The 21,468-nt window shown below is 38.5% G+C and overlaps 1 long non-coding RNA gene across 1 annotated transcript in view; it reads right to left on the minus strand.

The window, feature by feature from the left end:
* LOC131962144 (uncharacterized) overlaps window positions 1–21,468 on the minus strand; it is a 32,427-nt gene that overhangs the window by 9,414 nt on the left and 1,545 nt on the right. The window contains exon 3 of the long non-coding RNA XR_009389913.1: window positions 2,624–2,756. This is a non-coding gene — a long non-coding RNA (uncharacterized LOC131962144). The remainder of the gene's footprint in view (window positions 1–2,623; window positions 2,757–21,468) is intronic.

Here is a 21,468-nt window from a genome sequence, read left to right on the forward strand (position 1 = left end):
GGGAGGAGACGTGACAAGACGGGAGCTCAGACACGTACGCTGCCCGGTGATGTGCGGTGCACCCTCTCCCTCTTCTCATTATCCTCTCTCTGGGTGTTGAGGGGGAGTGGAGATGTGAGGGGGGAGTGTGGCGGCGGCGGCGGTGGTGGTGGTGACTGGCTGGCTAACCCGACATCCCCCGTGGACAGGGAACAGATGGGACCCGACTCCCTCCACACAAATCACTGCCAAGGAAGCTTCGGCCTGCTCCCGTGACCGTTTGCAAATGACAACTACTGTTTATTCAAACAAGAGGAGAGTCCAGGGATGAGGGAATGAAGGGAACATCGAGAGATTGCATGTAAAAAAAAGTTGTCGAGTCTTGTCAAGTATTAATAAAGGTCCTTAAAGTCAAACAGACTTCTTGTGAAAGGACGTATAATTTATAATGATCGATTGAATGAATAGTTTTTTAAAAGAAGATAAAATTCAACACATATTAAGAGGGTTTCCATCCACTTCTGCATTTATGCACACTTTAATTTGTGTATAAAAACTCTGAAAAATAAAACATGAAATATTGCAATCCTTAAACTACGCTTGGCTAAGGTGAAACAAGTTGGTTTATCAATAAAAGTAAAATGCAATAAAGTGCAACGGAAACAGACAGCATAAATCAGCATGTCATAATCTACCTACAAGCATTGACTACCTAACTAGTCACTACAAAGTGTTTGTCACGTAATGTTAGCCATTTAAAAATCTTTCCACATTTTCCTGTTAGGTGTCAGGACTCGTTCCCATGAGATTTTACTCTGTGGTGCACACGCAACTGCAGAACACCGTCACTAGCAGCGGTGAGGGGAGTGAGACCATCCATTGATCACACACTCGCTTCGCCAACATAGCGCTAATCTTATACCAACGTAACACGTGGATATCAAAGTTTGCACATGGTGTTGCTTTCTTTATCAGCTCTCATTTGCAATGCAGGACAGCGGAGTAAAGGGTCGATGCTAGACTGTTTATGGCCTTCATGCACACCTCCATACAAGTGGATCAATGACACACAGACACTGGCTGAATATTGATTATCCGGACATACACATATCAAGGTATCATGTGGTTTTCTATAACCAGCCTAATAATAGTCGATACAAAGTAGCATATCGGATGCTTAAACAATACTGGGACTAACCATAGGCTGCATAAAGAATGGACGACAAATCTCCACTTCCTCTCACTGAACAAGATCGAGGCCTAAATATCCCGCTGCCATCACATGGAGTCTTGACGAAGAGTCGAGCCTGTGGTACTGAGTTCTCTCCCAAACACCCGCCTGACTTATTGTGAGTCAATTACAGACATTAGTCATCAAGTTACAGTCCCATTTTTATAATATCAAATAATTAATTAAAACCAAATCGAATCAGAAACACAAACATTTGAACTAGAGCCCGACAGATATATCAGTTGACCGATATTATCGGCCAATCAAAGGTCTATTTGTATCGGTATAAATGCTGCCCGATATGTGCTGTTATGAATTGTTTTACACAATATATAATGCAGCAAAAAATGTTTTGAAATAGTCAGCAATGGACTGAATCTAAACAGTGATGATGTTTATTTAGCTTTTTATTTTATTCCTTTTTATTCTTTATTTTCTCAGTTATCATTTATGGAATTGGCTGATATGACAATATTATATAATAATAACTTTTGATCCAAATGGCCTTATGATGGTTCTGACCAAGGTTGATGTCAATCAGGTTAAATCTGTAGGAGGATTTTGTTAAAGTATGTGACGTGGAAATGGCGAAAAATGTCTACAACGCCATATTCGATTACACATTGTCTTTATAATGTATAATATTATATAACAATGTTAAATATTACTTAATACAATTTTATGTTTGAGAAAGTAGCTATCTGGGTACATTTTGCAGAGTGTTGAAAAATCAGTGCACAATTGCACACAAAAAAAAAGAAATCTTTTTTCATTCCAGCTTTAAAAGAATTACTATATTGACCCCCATATATCAGTTATCAATGAATTTTCCCCTCTAAAATCAGGATCAGCAACCATCTGAAAAATCGGTCTGGCTCTAATTTGAATGAACATCAGCGTGATAAAACTACCTAATGGGACAGAAACTATCTATGACTTCTACTTTGAGTTTTAAGTTTGGCTCCTGTCCCTTCACTAACATGGTGGAGGCAGGATTTATAACCTGTACTGCAGCCTGCCACTAGGGGGCGATGAAGATGTTTTGGCCTCTTGTTGTCTATCTGTATACAGTCTATGAGATGGACAGCTTTAAATGTTTAAATTTAAAGCTGTTGCAAGTGAAGTCGTATTAGAACAAGTGTTGGTGCTTTTTTCAGTCCATGCCCCTGGTGGACACTAATTAAAAGGGCAAAACCACAGTAGAAAAATAATAAAACTTCATCCTCTTAGTAGAAATCCTGACAGGTAATAGAAAGTGATTTCATTTCTACTGTGCAGAGACAACAAAAGTGCACTACTGTAATTAATGAAAAACATTGGCCCATTCCCTTCCCTAATGGAATAACTGAGGAAATGATTCATTAAGATTGTCATTCATCCCAGTGATGGTCTAGCTCCAATCCACCCACCCACCTGTCAGAGGCCTGGGGTAGCTGGGTAATGTAGTCATCCACTGGGGACATAATTAGAGAGCTGCCACCTGTACTCCTTCTCTTCTCTCCTCCTCCAGACTGAGACAGGCCTCATTAGAGAGACCAGAGTCTGTCTGTGTGTGTGTGGGGCAAAAAAGAAGAGTAAATTAATCTACAGTGGAAATCTGACACTAATTAGTATTTTTGGCCAAAACGCTTTAAAGGTCCACAGAGACAATAGCATTGAAACACTGAATACATTTTAATTGTGCTCGTTAGATGCAGAAAACAAAAACACATCAAAACATAGCAATTGGATTTTAATGAACATCTATTAACAGGACAAAAGTGCCAGAACAGTGAAACACCCCCGGTCTCTGGAGGATTCGGTGGAAAACTAAGAGGTGAGTGAAAGTATATCTGCTTAGTCCATAAATAACACCTCACTGATACGTGTGTGTGTTTTTCAGTTTGTGTGTTTGTGTGGAGGCTGGAGGGGGACGGATGTTTACTTGACCTGGCTGACAGTAAAACTCCTCTGAGACCTTTGTTTCAAAACATCAAAAATTGACACCTACTGTACACTGCACCTGTACAAATTAGACTCTGAGCCTTAGCATCAGATGAAGCAGGTATTCTAAGACTTTTGTAAAGAAATTGAAATCTTGTGTATTTTTAGGGTATTAGCTTATTTCTGTATCAGATCTAATCAAGTGACTGTGGTCGCTTACATTGTTGTGCTAACCTGTTGACTGAGGCTTGAATTAGATCCCTGCAACCTTTATAAAAACACAGACTAGACATAGTCTGCTTGACGTCACACACTGGTTTGTAGACTGCAGTTCTTAGGCCTAAAGCTTGCATTATTTGCTTATTTTTAAAGAGGGTGGAGCTGGTGAAAAGCAAGTTAAGTCAATGGCTAATGCTAGCAAGCTACCTTGGTTAGCAAGGTGCAGCCTTGATTCATATTAACTGTGGTTTTGAACGGGATGCTAATGCTAATCTCGCTATTGAAAAACAGGCCTAAAACCTTTTCCCTTTTCAAGGTGACCAAAATGTTACAATTCATTTTCATGAACATGCGTTGCCACAACTCAATCCAGGATTGACTTAGCTGGTAGCGAGTTGTCAATAACAAGGTAGCCACACCCTAAACTTAGCTCTGCTTTATCATGTATTTAATAATAAATAAGACATAATTTAACAAATAACCATCATACTGTGTTGAAGAATACTTAAAACCAGCGATTGAGACCATAAACTCCTTAGAAAAATGTTTACTGAGGTGAGAATTATGGTCTTTTTCTCACAGACTTCTATACGATCTGACTTCTTTTTGAAGCTGGGAGTCGCCCCCTGCTGGTAGTTAGGAAAAATGCAGGTTTAGGGCACTTAACTGCACTAGCTTTGGACAGGGAGACCTTGGATTTTCTTTTTATTGCAGAAATAAATAAAAAAAAACATTGTACTTTAGCATGTGAAAATATCAAATGTTCCAAATTCAAATGTCCCCCCCCCCCCCCCCCCCCCCCCCCCCCCCCCCCCACAGAAGCTTTAAAACCCTACAGGCCATGTGTTGAGGTGGAGAGTCATGTGGGTGAGTATCATTTCTGTTGTTCTAAATATAAAAACTTCTTTAAAGCCTGATCACACATCCTAAACTGTCAAACCATCTTGTTTTTCAGCTCCTTTGAAATAGAACGCCTCCTTTCATGAATTCACAGTAGAGTAAAGAACATGCACAGAGGTACAGTATGAGTCGAGGGGGTTGGATGAATGATCCCAATAACAATTCACTGTAGACAGATGATAACAAGCGTCTCGGGGGTTGGCAGATTTGTCATCAATATTGCACAGCCAAGACAAATCTGGTGACTGTTTGTTTATTCATCAACCAATAAACCAGCAGAGATGGAACAGATGCTGCTAACATGCACACAGAGATGGAGACAGACATTGTTCTATCTGCTCCAGATCTCTGGGGAGGAGAAAGAGATCAAGTAGTGACAAAGCACATCTTGCAACTTAGTGCAATCACAGAGACAGAAAGAAACCAACTGTGAGAGGGTTTTACTGAAAAGTAATTAAAGAGCAAAGGAAAAGAGTGTGAGAGTATTAATTCAATATCAAGAATAGATGCTCTGCCCACCGTACAGTGCATCCTAACTTCTACGTCTTTACAAAACACACTGAACTTGGATAAAAACTTCTATTTGAACCAATGACGACAATATTTATTACAATATTATATTGTGACAGCTCTGTCAGGACACCTTGGCATCACTTTTGAACCCACTGAGGAGCCATATAGTTGCAATTTTAAACAAAACTACTTGGTCAAGTTAAAGAAAAAGATCATGGTTTGGGTTCAAATATGTGCATTTGTTAGTAAATTCAGGTATGAAGCCTAATGTAAGAAGTCAACAGAAAGACTCAATGTTGACATTTGGTTTTAAATGCGTGCTCTCTTGAGTGGAAGTCAACCCATCCACCCAGTCCTCATCCCTTTGCAGACTTTTTCGCTCTTTATACTATGTCTAATGTTGCCTTATGTGCATAACTACATTAATATGTAACCATGTCACGTACAACTTCATTGAAGTAAGTATGTCTGGTAATATTACCATGTCAGAACAATCATAGATGCCATTTTGAATGTGTTGACTGAGGTAACTTGAGCAACATTCACCTGCTGAAGAAGGCTGTGGGATATGGCTGAAAGCTTTGAGAATACCCCAGTAAGTGACAATCACAGGCATCAAAACTTTAAAATGTCTAAGTCATCATTTAATCAAACAGATGCTAATGTTCTAACTGTAGCTAATATATTATTATATGTTTAACTATTTATAAATGCTAAATATATTAGACTTTGGCCCTAATAGTTTACCTGGATATTTGGTCTTCAAGGTAATTTACTTGGCTCAGGCTTTAATGTGATATTGGACAATAAAAGGAAGATAAGTCGCCAGATGGATAGAACAAGTTGTTTCAAATCAACAATTAATCAATAAAACACCATGCCATGGTGAAAAAAAATAACTAATTAAAACAAATAAATGTTATGTTTAGTTTGCTTTCTTCATTTCTTTAATTAAAAAGTAAAACAATGTGTGAGTTTCAAATTCAGTCAGTTGTAGATTTTGTTTCTGTAATTGTGCACCATATCATAAAATAGACTTCATGACAGATCTATTTTAAACTTGATATGTCTGTTTTACGTTACACATATTTAAATGCACGATCCGCGTCGGAGCACGAGGGAGGCATCTGCGCCGGGTGACACAAACATATCAAACTGCAAGAACAACCAGAGCAGGAGTGAGAGCTCGGTTAATTAACACTCTAAATTTAGCTCCTGCTCACACAATGCAGTTGTCAGCAACATTATGAATGCTTAAATGATGTGAATGAACCATAAATTCATTGAAGAAGTGAACAAAGAGAAAGTGAGCGTAGAAAAGGATGTCACTGAAACAATGCTGCTTCCCAAAAATGTCCACTAGTGTTGATTAAAGGGACATTCGGCTTCTTCTTTTTTTCATCATTTGTTCAAACAGCTGTCTCTGTCTTGTTGGAGCATCTGGAGGTTTATGGAGGGGACACAGAGAAAGCACTCATCATGCCAAAGAGAGAGGAGAGACGCGGCAGGGTGACTGAGCCACTACAAAGACAGCTAAAGACGTGGAGGAGGTTTGAGACGAGGCGGAGTGCATGTGTGAAGTAAGATGAGATGTCCGCTATTACCTGGACAGCATGTCCAAAAACACATGCCATATCTCTTAACGCCTAAAAAATTGCGAGGCACATTGGTCAGCCGCTGGGTGCCTACTCTTTAAGGGTGGAGGCAGGTTTTTAGGCATTTTTTTGGCATGTCTGAGAGAGATAGACTGGAAAAGGAGAGAACGGGGAAGATATGCAGCAAAGGACAGCGGGGGGCGGAGTTAGTGGTAGACTCTCTACCTAAGTGGTACACCACCATATATATTCTTATCATTGAAATTAGGAGTAATGAGGAGGCAAACATTAACTGCTGGATAGGGTTGTCATGATACAAAAATTTTCAACTCGATACCGATACTCAGGAAAATATTCGATACTCGATACCATTTTCGATGCCACAAGGATAAAAACAAAGACCCCAAAATTTAACAGAAATATTTTTATTAACAAGAAAAATGCAACATGTAAAAAATGAACAGAACCACAGGTTAAATATTTATAATAAAAAACAGTTGTTCAAAAAGAAACTGCAACTATGGCCCCGTTTACACGAGGATGCTTGCAGGTAAAAACGACAAAATATTTTATCGGAAGTGCCTTTCGTTTAGACGGTGACGGCATTTTGGGGGCTTAAAAACGCAAAAATCTGAAACCACCTTCCAAAGTGGAAAAGTTAAATACGCTCTGCCGTAGCGTGTCCGTCTACACTGCCAAGACGCAAAACTCTGCTCAGATCTGCTCACGTCACGTATGTGTTTACGTCACATACATGCTCCAGTACAGGAAAATAAACACACGTGGGATTATTTCCATGCGTCGGACCTTCAAGCTGCTCTGGCAGCTCTAATAAACTTACAGGAGTCTTTCCAACAAATGTACAGGATATGTAGAAATAGTATTAGTGAACAGAGAAGGATCTGTAATTACCTCTATCACATTTTGGATGCAGCAATTCGTCGGAGGCGAGCCAGACGGCTGTGAACGAGACCTGGGAGATCTAGTGATGGTGGAGAACTTTGTGGAAGGAGTAGCTGATGAAAATGTGTGGCGTGAAAACTTCTGCATGCCCAAAGATGCTCTTATCGCTTTAAGTGATGCCGCCTGGCATGCATACAATCCAATTTCACACACTTTTGCGTCACCGTATGCACGCAGATTTCCTCCCGAAAATGCTCGTCTAAACACAGAATAAAAAGTGAAGACGCGACGCCACTTTTGCGTCTTCTGTTCAGACCGTCCTCGTGTAAACGTAGCCTATGATAACAAGTTTCAGATACTCGATACTTTTGAAAATGAGTATTGTATCCGGATACAACGTTTTAGTATCGATACTTTTTTGAGTATCGATACTTTTGACAACCCTACTGCTGGACTGTCTCTGTCTCTATCCATGTCCTAAACGGTAAAAACAAATTGTCAAACCATCAAATCAGAGATACAGGGTTACATGTTTTAATGAGGTTAGACTGAAGTAGGGCTGGGCAGTATATCGGTATTACGAGTTATATGGATATATTTTAGAAAGAGATATGTAGTTGAGACAATACTGATATACCGATATTTAATATCTTTTGATGTTTCCTTAACTTATGACGGATATTTGTTACGGCTATTTTCTCCTCTCTGCGCCAGACAGCCACAAAGCATCCAATGATGCAACACAACAAATTTTTTTTAAAACATGGCAGACAAGGTGCCGGTTGATAAAGAGCAAGAGCAGGTTCCTAAGAAAAAATAAAAATGGTTCTGTAATTTGGAGGTATTTCAGATTTTGGATTGCAGATCAAGAGCAACACTATACGTTGTTTGCAAAACAGGCTGCAAGCAAATAGCTTCAAAAGGTTGAAGGTTTCGAATTTGATAAAATATTTAAATAAAACAGGTTGATGATGATTACTTGTGATGTTGAGTTAAAACACTTTGCACGTTTTGTTTAAAATACCAATATATATATCGTATATTGCCATTCTGCCTAAAAATACTGGGATATGAGTTTTGGTCCATATTGCCCAGCCCTAGAATGAAGAACTCTTTTGTTCTCCAGTCAATCCTAACATTTAATAAGCAGCTTAACCCCATGTCAAATGTACATTGAAGGCTCTTGAATAGATTGTCTTCGGTATTTGCAACAATATGTTAAATGTACGTATGTATCCTTGTTTTTTTGATGGAGCGAATGGAGCTGCCATGATGCCAGAGAAATCTAAAACTTGAACGGACAATAGTTTCATCATCATCACCATCATCTTCGTCACACAGAACTACTTTCAACACTTTTGTACAATCGAGCACATACAAAATGAATGCATTTGAGGAAATACTGTCTGAATTTGAACAATCATCACACCTCGGCAGACTCTGTGTTAGATGACATTCTGTACGAAACTAGTTAGTTTTGAGGAAACTGACACCTTGAGTACAGACAGAAGGCCGAAACTGAGAGAAAAAGATGCATCTTGAGATTTTGCAGTCTTAGTGTCATCTGAGGAAAAAGCAAAAAAAAGTAGAGGAAAAAAAGAAAATTACAATGTCAACTTCTTTTGACAAAGCCTGAGTATTATTTGCTTGTTTTTTCTGCTCTTGCTGCCCTGCCTCCAGCCAGGAGTCATTTCACATGATCTCAATGTCCAGCTCCAGGTCAACACCGGGCTCAGACCCTTATTAATCCAATCCCATTGCATCCCTGTCTCTGTGTGAGTTAACAACCAACGACCAGAAAACCAGAAGAGAAATTGCCAGGTGAAAGGTGATTTAAAGGTGTGTGTAGCAACAAAAAAATGGCTTATCATGTTGTTTGGAGACTCAAAAACGACTAGAGGTGAGGGAAAAAAATCGATACAGCATAGTATCGTGATATTTTGCATGACAATATAATATCAATTCATAGCCGCCAAGTATCGATATTTTGCGTTCTGACGGCCACCAGGGCCGTCAGTATTTTCAGCATTTTTTTTTCTCTGGAGGAATATACTTGAGATACTGGTATCACATGAAACTAGAAGATCTAAGAAATCTATAGCCACCATGTGCGTCAGGATATTGCGTTGGGAAGTTGTCGAAATAACGCTGCAAAGTTTAATGTTTCATTCAAAAAAATCAGAGCAGTGAAGCTTAAGTATCTCAAGTATCAGGATAAAATTGTATCGTGGGACCTCTGCTGATTCACACCTCCATCGGCCATTCGACAAGAGGAAAATATGACCCATATCCATGTTTTAGACTGTCCTCTTGTGGCCGTAGGAATTTGATGCAAAAAAAGATGCACTAATCCAAGTCATTGTAAAAAATAAAGACAACACTTTGGTGTATACCACTCAGTTGGTGTTAAATCACAGCATATGTATAAGCCTGTGTGTGTGTGTGTGTGTTGTGCTATCTGCGCTGCACCATATCGCTGGTGACATTTGCGTTTTCCACCTACTCACCACCACATGGAGGGAAAGCAAACAAATGCATGCAGGAGTGTGACTGTGATATCAGCAATTAAACACATGTTAAGCTAACAAGGCAGAGAGAGGGAGCAGCTTCTCTATATCAAACAACACGTGTGTATGTGTTTGCTCTCTGTTAAGTTACAGAGTAATTGTTTGAACATGATTAGAAGGCGGCTCGAGTATTTGAGCAAGTAAAGATGATATAATTCCACCTTGAAATACAATCTGAAATCATATGAAGATAAAAATATTTCCAAGTGTGATCAACACCTAAAGGTTTTTTTTTTTTATTATAGCCAACGCCCAGAGGTTTTCAAAAAAACCAATCATATCACCTACATTTCATAAAAATGTGCTTAAAATAATTTCTGAGACATCAACATATTTTCATTTGATGCAGCAGCCATAAAAGTGTTATATTTGGGTTTGTGAGTGTGATATAACTTCATCTAAACATTAGAATAAGCAGCTGTTATTAAGCTCTTTTCTTAGACGTGTCGTTACATGAGGTGTTAAATTTTTCATTGCCCACTAAAAATGTTTTGTAATGTCTTGGTAAACAAAATAAAGGTCATAAGCCAATTCCTGTTTTTCATTCTCACCGGACACAATCAACACTTACTCAGATCACTCTGCATGAACTCTTCTTGTTCATGCCAGACAGCAACACAACAAAAACAAAAAAAAACAAGTTGTTATCTGCCTCTCAATCTCATTCTTTGTTCTGTAAAACTGTGACTGGAGTGATGCATAATGAATTAGACAGCTTTGATTTAAGAAGAAGTTCCTTTTTTAAAGCTTGATTTTCTTATAAACATGCAACAAACTCCACCAAATGGTTATATTATTGCTATGTGTGAATATAAATGTCATGTATCTAAGAGTTTTTCCAGCTATTTTTGTGAAATACCTTTCATACTTTGTCACAAAGCTTTTGCTTTTCTTCTCCTGAAGCGAGAAAGAAAGTTTCATATTGACCTTTAAATGTGGTCAACGTGGATTTGTCTTGGTTTATTGTGTATCGTGTGAATCCTCATAGTAAAAGCCTTCATTGTCTGGTAAGGTGTCCTTCTAGGCCTGGGCGATTATAGGATCGTGATTAGTGATGGCGATAGATTTCAGGTCGATTGGGTGATCAGCTGTGAGCATATTTACTCGATCAAACATGTGGGAAATGTGCGTGACAACAGCCAATCAGAGTCGACCTTTTCCTGCTCCACTACTGTTTGTAAGTTGCTGGAGAAGTAAACAGAAAGACCAAATGTGGAGCTAAACACGGAGCTGAGGGCAGCGAAATAGATGTCAGCCATGATTTGGAGCAATAAACCAGGGAGGTACAGGTGAATGCTGGGAAAGAGCAAAGGAAATTACAATCTATCAGCCGCTGTATCGAGAAAACTAACATTCACAGCATGGCAATTCACACACAGGTATGGTGCATTAAATAGCGTCAGAATGCAAAACTTACAGAAAAACAAGTTATTACTGAATGGAACTTAGTTCAATAAACAAGTTAGCAAAACATTAACAGCATGGGTTTTTTAACAACAACAAAACTCACAATTTGTTTATTTTGGGTCTTACATACCTGCAAAAACACTCAGGACTGTAAAGTAGTTCACTGTGTTATTTTATATTTTTCTACATTTGTTGTACTGTGTAAAAATAGTTTTTATATTTTTCTATGTTCATCTTATTTAATTTGCTTTATTTACTTCATATGTTAATAAAATATTGAACTAATCTCTAGTTTATTTAGTTTTCAGTACAGATGCCTTAAAAATGGCAGTTTAAAAACAATATTAAAAATTGTGATAATAATTGAGATCAAACGATATGAAAAAATATATCTTGATCATTTTTTTTTACCATATCGCCCAGCCCTATTTCCAGCTTTATTAAATCTTGCTCTATGAATCCATCAGCCCATCAAATAAATTCATGCAAACTCAAGTTTAGCATGTTACTTGTCATAAGAAATGGCTTTTACCAAAATGAAAAAAAGTAATAATACAGAAACTTCAGTCTATTGTGTATTTGTCAACAGGATGCAAAGAAACTCTCACAGAACCACATGATGTGAATGTTTTTAGCAGCATAATCACATCTCTTTTCATCAAAACTTCACATTTTCTAATTTCTCAACACACTTAATTCCTCATGCTCCCAGGTCGCGAAACACTAAATTGCTTTTTCTTTGAGAGACTCGTGTGGACAATCGACGAGATCTGCCGAGCGCTGGCTCTCTCATGCTTGACCGGGAGCATGCTCACACATGCAAACAGTGGGATTATGAAATTTGAGATGGTTTCTCTTTGGAGAGCATGGTGAAGAGGCTGCTTAGAGACATACACAAGCTGCCACCTATGTCACAGAATGTGGATGTATACGAGTCAAGATCGTAAGCAACTTGTTTCAACCGCACAATCCCATGGCTACAGCGTCTTAAAATGCATCACCAATGTCTCCCAAGTCTGAGGGATAACTAGGCCATTTAGCGTGTGTTTTTATTCATGAGGCTGACAAAAGTACCCCAGGTTTTATCACGAACCACGAAACATTAGCATATCTTTGAATCCAATAACTCGCCAAAAGATGAAGCAACAAACTGGCACAATGAGCTTCACAGTAAAGTAATTAAAGCTTCACTAAGGTGGCAAGTGCAATTAAAAACCGCCAGGCTCAGTCGCATCCCCGGGTGGTTCCTGGCATGCAAAACAAACAAAAATAAACTCCCGCCAGCCTCCCAGCTACTATCAAAGTCTGGAACAAAGAGCCGCAGAGACTGCTTCACTTTCTCTGCAGGTTTCCCTGCTATAAGGTCAGCAGTGCTCACCGACAGCCTGTGCTCAGACTATAGCTCAGCTTCTTATCCTTTGGCCTGAGTCTGTCCTCTGCTTCCACAACGTGTCAACAATCAATGACAGGTCTGATACTCTGCGCACGCACACACACACACACACACACACACACACAATAGCTGCAGCATGCCAGGAGAATGGAAATCTTTGTCTCTTGTGAAACAGCAGTGGCAATATTTGAAATATCCCTGAGACGATTACGATGTGCAAAGCTGGAAAGTGAGAAGGGACGCTGAAGAAGTGTTACTGATCTAACAGGGATATGTCAGCTAGCATTTAGCAGGAGAGATGGATAGTGTCCTCCTCTTAACAATGGACCAAATGGCTGTGTGTAAAGTGCAGTCTGGTATCACCAAATGGCACATGAATTACATGCCAGTTTCTTAAGTCATTTTGGTGTTATCTCTGATAACTCTCTTTGCTTTTTGCATGTAAATTCACATCATTTGGTCAGAGCAAGTCCTCCAGAAGTCAGTTGATGGAGTATAATGAGTGACAGATTTATGGTGGGCAAGACAGGTGGGTTTCTGCTATATTCAAATTATGCCCACTGCTTCCTTAGAATAGGGAATTGTTTTTTTTTTTATTTCTTTTGCGGTGACCACATCGATCTCTCGCTGCGGGGACAAGCGAATGGAGATGTCATAACAACCGTAACAATGGTTTATGGTTTGCTTTTTATTATTTTGGCCTCAGCTCAAATAAAAAGTCTACAATTAACTTTGTTGCCAAAATTAAGACCCTTTAGGACCCATTAACCCATTAAAACCTAAAAGACTAGGCACAATTTCCCAATTGTATCGGGATTCAAGTACACCTATTGTTTACACCCAGCCTCCTTATACAGCCCTGCACGTCCAAAAATAACGCTAAATGAAACTCCAACTCCAAATCAGGCAAACCACCAAAATTAATGCTAATGCTATTCTGTGTTTGCTGTGAAAATATGAAAATAAGCACCTGTTCGCTGCATCATTTGCACCATATTAAGTTACTTCAAGGTGATAAAATGTCAGAGGTGTCAGCTTGTATCACCGCCTTAAAGCCATTGTATTAAAGAATATTAGTTTTTAAGACTCTTTAAACATAAAGTTGCCGTTTTAGATTAAAGTTTCCAAAAGAAGGATAAGGGAGAAAAAGGAGGGACGAATACAAGCACTAAAAGCAGCAGAGACAAATAAAATAAATGCAGAGGAAAAGCAAAGTCTAAGACACAAATGTGTTTAATATTTAACAAATAAATCTAGATTGAGGAAATCCGATAAAAGCTTTGCAGAGATAATTACTTTAGTGAAGTCAGATAAACCAAAAACTGTGCTTTTAGCTACTGACATTGTGTAAGTTAGTATCCACTCTCAGTGACACATTTGGAACTTATTATACACTTTAATATGGAATCGATACTTATTGAATTCCCAGTTACTTGTACCGAGAGGTGTTGGACAAAACAATTACTGTTTTGACAGCGTCTGAACATCACTCAGCCAACAAGACCACAAGGAATCAATACTGTGATGCTAATGCTTCATGACCCCACTTATTAAGCATTTATGAAGCCTTCACTAAGTGACCACACGCCATTATATTGAGCTGAGCCGAGCTGATAACCATCTCCAGTGACAGATATTAAATTCTCTATTGAATGGACGTTTAAATTGTTCCTTTTTTCATCTTGTAGCGAGACAACGGTGACAGAGGCAATGTGATGTTGGACAAGTTCATGAAGATCATCATAAGTGCATTACTTAGGATACTTTTGGGTTGTTCATTTTAAATTATTCAATCATTTTGGCTGTGTTAATGCATATGGCTTGAATTTTGGCAATGGTTTAAGGTTTGCTTCTTACTATTTTGGCCTCAGCTCAAATAAAAAGTCTACAATTAACTTTGTTGCCAAAATTGAGACACTTTAGGACCCATTAAAACCTAAAAGACTAGGCACAATTTGCCAATTTAGGATTGAAAAAAGTGCGTCCGTCCGTCGGTCTGTCTCTACATCCATCTGTCTGTCTGTCTTTACACCCATTTATCTATCTGTCTGTCTTTCTGTCTTTGCACACATTTATCTGTCTGTCTGTCTGTCTGTCTGTCTCTACGTCCGTCTGTCTGTCTCTACTCCCGCCCATCTGTCTGACTCAATACCTGTCGGTCTGACTCAAAAAATGTCTATCTGTCTCTCTCTATACCCGTCTGTCTTAACACCTGTCTGTCTGTCTGTCTGTCTGTCTGTCTGTCGGCCCTTCTTTCTATCAGTCTGTCTCTCTCTACACCCGTCTGTCTATTTCATAATAAACAAGAAACACATACAGTACTTAAAGAAGGAAAACTGCCTCAAACATCCTAAAAAATATAATATATAATAAAAACATATCTGTGTCTAAGCACAGTGAGAGACAGGTGTGATCCCTGATGCACAAAGTTTAATATAAAACCTGTTTCATTGCACCAAAGCACAATTTTACAGGAAGTCACATGCTGGAGGTGAAGTGACATCAACAGCATTTCAGTTCATGTCATCACATCATAATCACACTGCATATCAATCACACAGGAGCAACACAAAGATTTGCCTTTTCCCTGTTTGCCTCTACTGTATCCTACAGTCTCCAACCCCACCCGGGTCCTGAGCCGCAAAACTACGATGGCTTTTGATATGGAAATCGAACTGCTAATTTGGTCGTACGTTTTACTCCAGAGAGAATATAACCGCTGCATGACTATTCAGTGGTCACGTCAAACAGATGAAATATTTAGTAAACATTGACATTTCTGTCAGGCAGCTCTTTCATCTCCTGAAATACCAGAGGCAGCATCGACAGGATACTGTTTCTTATTTCGTGTAAACTATATTTGGATGTGAATGACGCATGAGGAGTTTGGACTTGTCTTGCTCTTTGGATCAGATAAAGTGTCTGAAATCAGACGGAACAGATGTGAGGACACATCTGTTGTCCTATCAGAAATAAATTAACATAAGTCACCTCTCACCTCGTGCTCATAACAAAGCCTAATGCAATTTAAAACCCTTTCCGTGAAAACCTTCAACATGCTCTCCATTTAAATTTCATTGTGACACTAATAACAGCAATTAGATTTATATTACACCGCTTAACAGCACAATGTTTGCCTAATTTAGGTCAACAGAATATTAAGCGAACACGAGAACACTTTCAAATTTCCTGTTTGTAATAAATGAACAACAGGCAGCATGTGTGGCTTGTTTGAGTGTCATTGAAAACTCCAATAAAGTTCAGCGGATGATTTGTTTGTTAATTTAATCACCTGGATGAGCAAACAATTTTATCAGCTGCTCCGATCAATATTTAGTTTCAGTTTTATGGGGGTGCACTTTTACAGCTGTGGTTTAATCTCACCAATCCCAACCTTCAGCAAAAATAAACAAATACAAAAAAATGTGATATATTCATTGTGTGGTACCCGCAGCATCAAAACGCTCACATACTGTACCGAGTTATTGACCAGCTGGTAAATATACTGAAGCCTTTTGCTCCATAATTTTAAGGTGTCTTCCTTTCCAGTTTCATAAAAAAACTGTTGGTAGTTTTTCCATAATCTCGCTCACAAAGAGACAAACAAAAAACATAACCTCTTTAGTCGAGGTAAGAAGAGTAAAATTTGGGTTTAAAATTGTTTGGTTGTCTGAAACATTACCCATAACAAATGACATCATTAGTCGTGTTTTCATCAACAAATTTCTATGTGCATTTTGAAAAACGGATAAAACGATTTTTACAAAAACAAGTTCTGACATAGCGAATGTTGAGCTCACATGACTGATCAGCTGTTTCCACTCTGTCGGTCAAGACAAGCTGACAAGAACAATTATAAGTTGTCCAATTGAATCCAATTCCTGAGCACTTATCCTCATTTTCTCTCATGTGTTGCCAAAGTTGTCCAGTTTTGTTGTTGTTTTTTCTCTCTCATGCAATCTCTACATCTTCATCTCCTGTTTACTAAAGGATTAGCCTATATCAATATATTACACTGCCATCTTCTGACCAAAGTACTTTTATGCAGCTTTGTTTATTCGCTCTAAACCAGTTAATGGAAACTTCCCTAATTCGCATTTTCTTTATAGCGACGTTTCAAAATTTTGCTTCAAAATTCACTTCAACTTTGATGGAAACACAGTTACTGTTTTGTATCTGCTAGATGTTTGAAAAGCAGCACATTTCTCTCTATTAGCAACATTACAGATCATATCCAGGCTAGCTGCTTTTCCTTAAGCAATCTGTCATGAACTAGTTCAGTCCTGGATTGCCAACTGTTAGTATGCTTTTCCTTGGTATTTCTCCACAGCAGGCATCTGTAAACTCAGCACACTTGCTACTTAGGTATGTGTGTATTTTGAGGAACAGACTTTGCGTCTCTTCACTGTACATCTGAGTAAGATATTGATATGCTGACAACACACTCACCATACAGTCTGACCATATTAGCTGTGGCCAGTCTGACCAGTTTGACTACACCTGACACATATGTTTCATCTGTGTATGACACGTTGACTATGTTTGTACAACCTGAATGTCCAAGAATAGCTGGCACCGTGCCATGACATGTATATAGGTGTCCAGTCATTCATCACAATTGTCACAATTCATTCATCTTCTGTATGCATGGCAGAGAGATGGAATAAATATAAATAAATGTGCATTAATCAAACACTTATCCACTTGTTCTCTTCCTCTATTAAACCACAAAAAAGATAGATAGATAGATAGATAGATAGATAGATAGATAGATAGATAGATAGATAGATAGATAGATAGATAGATAGATAGATAGATAGATAGATAGATAGATAGATAGATAGATAGATAGATAGATAGATAGATAGATAGATAGATACTTTATTGTCTGTCACGAGTGACAGAAATTCGTTTTTGACAGGCTCATATAAAATACACTAAGAAACAAACATTAAAAGCATAAAAATGTGTACAATCATGCTAAAAAAGAGGAGGGGGGGGGGGGGGGCTGTTAAAAGCAGCAGAGTGTTCATTTTTTATTGTTCAGGGTGGTTATTGCAGAGGGGATGAAGGATTTTTTGTATCAGATTTACCTTGACCTGAACAGCATCATTCTGAATCTAAAATGTAAATCATAAAACAGACTAAAACTCCTTAAATGAAGTGAAAAAAGTATCACAGCACCTTTGAGGAATATACTTTTTGGTTTAAGTGTTCCTTCCCACTCTGGTCACATATCCAGACACAGTCGTTGCAGCGTCATCGACCGCCTACAGCTTGGCTAATTGGCAAAGCTTCGGGTCCTTGAATATTTCATATCAGACATTAGTAATAAGACCAAAATGAGTCTCTATTTGCCTATAATTACCCCCAAAAGGTTAAGGACTGGCTCACTACTGAGGCAGCGAGGGAGCGCTCACACCGAGAACATGACACTCGCAAGTCCATCAGCAGCTCGTTGCAGTGGTCGCAGTCAGACCAGAGCGGTCAGAGGAAGAAACTAAATGTTATCGATTCTTTTCAGACTAAATGAGTGAAGTGAGTGAAACACGCAATTTATCATATTTTAGTCTTGGTCACAACAATATTCATGCAGTCAGAAAATGGCCAGTAGTAGACCCAATACCACAAAATACTAAATTTTGAGTAAAATTTTAAATGCATAATTTTACTATTATATTATTATTTAAGCCTGGAAGCCTTTAATGGCCTGGCAGAGGTCACTCTTGGTGGAAATCTGTCTTAATTGGGAGGCAGACCAGATGCATCTAACAGAGCAAACACAACATGAGCTCGGCAGTTTATACAGGATAAAAAACTCTCTCTCGCTGTTGAGATTCTTTTTTTTTTTTTTCATAATAAGGCCCCATGCAGGACACCGCAAGGAGAAGGACTTCATCTCTCTATACTTGTATATAGCTGGGTGGTTCATTTGTAAAAACAATTATTATAGCGCACTTACTTTCACTTATTAATGCTTTTTAGTGGTGCATATCATCAAACAAATGCGTAATTAATTAAATTGCTGTACAACAGACGAGCTTTGGCCTTGAGGGCTCTTAAGGGTCTCAAGCCCCAGGGCAGTTGCCCTGTACGTTATATAGCCTCGGGTTTATAAATATCAGAATTTAAAATTATGCAAATTTAATTCATAAAATAAAGAAAACAAGAAGAAGCCACACATTTGTTTCCCTGCCTCCCACTTATAATAAAGCCTCTCAGGCATCAGAAGCAATAAAATGTCCTTCTCAAACTAATACCATAGTTGCACAGGTTTCTCTGCACCCTGATGTCTCACTTGTTGCTGCTTAAGAAAAGCAATGTTCCCACCATATACCCCTGAACTCACCTCAGCTGACGCAGGGTGGAGCAGGTAATTCTGTGTGACAGCTGAAGCCGGGGGAGGAGTGACGGTGACTTTGACATGGGAAAAATATTGCGCCACCGCTGAGATTAAACAGCAGCTGAATCAATGGGGAGCTCGCCTCATGAATAATGCACGAGGGGCGTCGGCAAAGAGGAAGCACAAACATGTATAAAATATTCAGGTGCAGCCGGTCACATTATTGGCCTTTGGTCACGAGTATGAACGGGGAGTCGGAGAGATTGGTACAAGGACATCAAGATCTACATGATGTTGCTGAACGTGACGTGGATGGCTATAAGACACTTTCTTCTCAAGTTAAGGAAAAGCTCTGAGGTAGTTTTCCATTTGATCAGTCAGATTTTAAGAAAGTTTGGTATGACCAACTTGCACAACCTCAATTTATTCAGCGTAGCCTTTTCAGGATGATAGGTGTGAAATAAACAGGAACACAGAGAACACCAAACTGTGTACAATAACCACCTCAGAAATGACAGCCTGTTGAAAGACAACACTTTGTTTCCAAGCAATTAAGCTGCTGCATGGAAGGTGAGGAGAGAAAACAACAGGCACTGAGGAGGCACTGCAGGAGTATTTTCATAACTTCTATAGTTGATATTCACTATGGTTTCATTATGAGCAAGAATGATCAGCGGTTCGTAATCATTCCTACAAACAGTAATGCACAGGAATTTGTAGCCAGTACCGAAGCACTTGAGTCTTGTTGTTAGTTGTCAGTGTTTTTCAAGACCACCTTTTTTTACCTAACCTTAATCAAGTTGTCTTGATGTCTCACCTTAACTAAGTGTTTAAAACTGCGATGTGTGAAACCAAAATCCAGCGTTCATGTTGACCATTTAACTTACTTAACAAACTTACTCATCCTAACCCTAAACATGATATTTTCCCAGCAGAAGTGCAGAGATGTGGACATGAGTCATTAGCCATCTTTCCATTAAAGTCAAAGCAAATTTGTAGCAAAATCTCAAAATGTCACATTAAAGAAGATGCGAATTAGGGACGTTTCCATCAACTGGTTTAGAGCGAATAAACAAACTTGCATAAACGTACTTTTGTCAGAAGATGGCGGTGTAATGTGTTGCTGTAGGCTAATCCGTCAGTAAACAGGAGAAGAAGTAGAGATTGCGAGAAAAAGTGTTTCCATCTCCCATTTATTTTACAAAAAAAAGACAAAAACCACCTCAAGCAAGCGTAAAAAACTTTTATGCACACTTTTAGAAGTTTTATCGAATTTCGTTGTTTCCATCGAGCTTTTCTCATTCAAATCTTCACAATGCACAAAAAATTTGTTGATGGAAACACTATGTGACTTGGACTCGACTTGACTTAAGCCACTGTTTTGATGATCTGCATCTTGACTTGACAGGAAAAAAATGACTTGAGACATGACCTGACCTCACATAGAGACAGACAACCATTCACGCTCTCATTCACGCCTACGGGCAATTTAGAGTCACCAATTCATCCTAAGCTGCATGTTTTTGGACTGTGGGAGGAAGCCGGACACAGGGAGAACATGCAAACTCAGCATTATCAAACAGTTTATTGTTTTGTTGAGAAATGACTAAAACCTTTATTTCATCTTCCTTATTTTATAATAAAAATGTTTTATGGCTTGTTTTTGTTTGTTTTTTCATTATTTGAAATTAGAAATCTTGTTTTTGTATCATTATATTCATGTCAGTATTGTCACCGCCCCCTCTCATCTGTCAGCCAATCACAAGCCTCCTGCCTCTCAAGCAATCTCAACACCTGCTAACTGAGTAATCTCCTGTGTTAAGCTATTACAAAAATAAATGATTATATAACATTGCATACAGTAATAAATCACTGAGTTTATGACTTATGATAACCTTGATAGTATGTGACACTCAGTCTGTCTTTTGGGGAAAGATGAAAATTAAAGCAAATTGAGGTGATTAAAAAAATTAAGTGTTTTCATTTTTAACAGCATGTGATAAAGTGTTTTTGACAGCAGCAGTTTAAATATGAGAGAGAAATTATTTTGATGAAGTCTCTAAATTCAAGTTTATTCTCCACAGTCAAATACAGGAGAATGAGTCCTTGAACCTCTGTGTGTTATAGTCTCTTTATGTTAAATTGGAGAGGATTCGTTAGTGTCTGTTCTCAGAAATGTTTTCATTTCACTGGAAAGTAGCTCGGAGTTTCTATGGAAACACGTCAATACTTCCAGATGATGCTGAGGGAGGTTTGTGTGTTTCTTGGAGACATTTTCTCTCAGTACACAACAGGTTCATTGTGACAAGCACTAACAAGCAGCTCCTTCATTAACACCTAATTCCAATTAAAGAGCTCAGATATGAAATGAGAAATACCCCCTTTGAAACAAACAATTATTTTTCAGGGAAGAATTATATCGTAGATTATACTGTAGACACTGAGTAAAAAATGTCACAATTTTGGTCTCCTGAGGCTTTTTTTAGCTGAATTCA

The sequence above is a fragment of the Centropristis striata genome, chromosome 23 (assembly GCF_030273125.1).
Source record: "Centropristis striata isolate RG_2023a ecotype Rhode Island chromosome 23, C.striata_1.0, whole genome shotgun sequence".
Taxonomy (NCBI): domain Eukaryota; kingdom Metazoa; phylum Chordata; class Actinopteri; order Perciformes; family Serranidae; genus Centropristis; species Centropristis striata.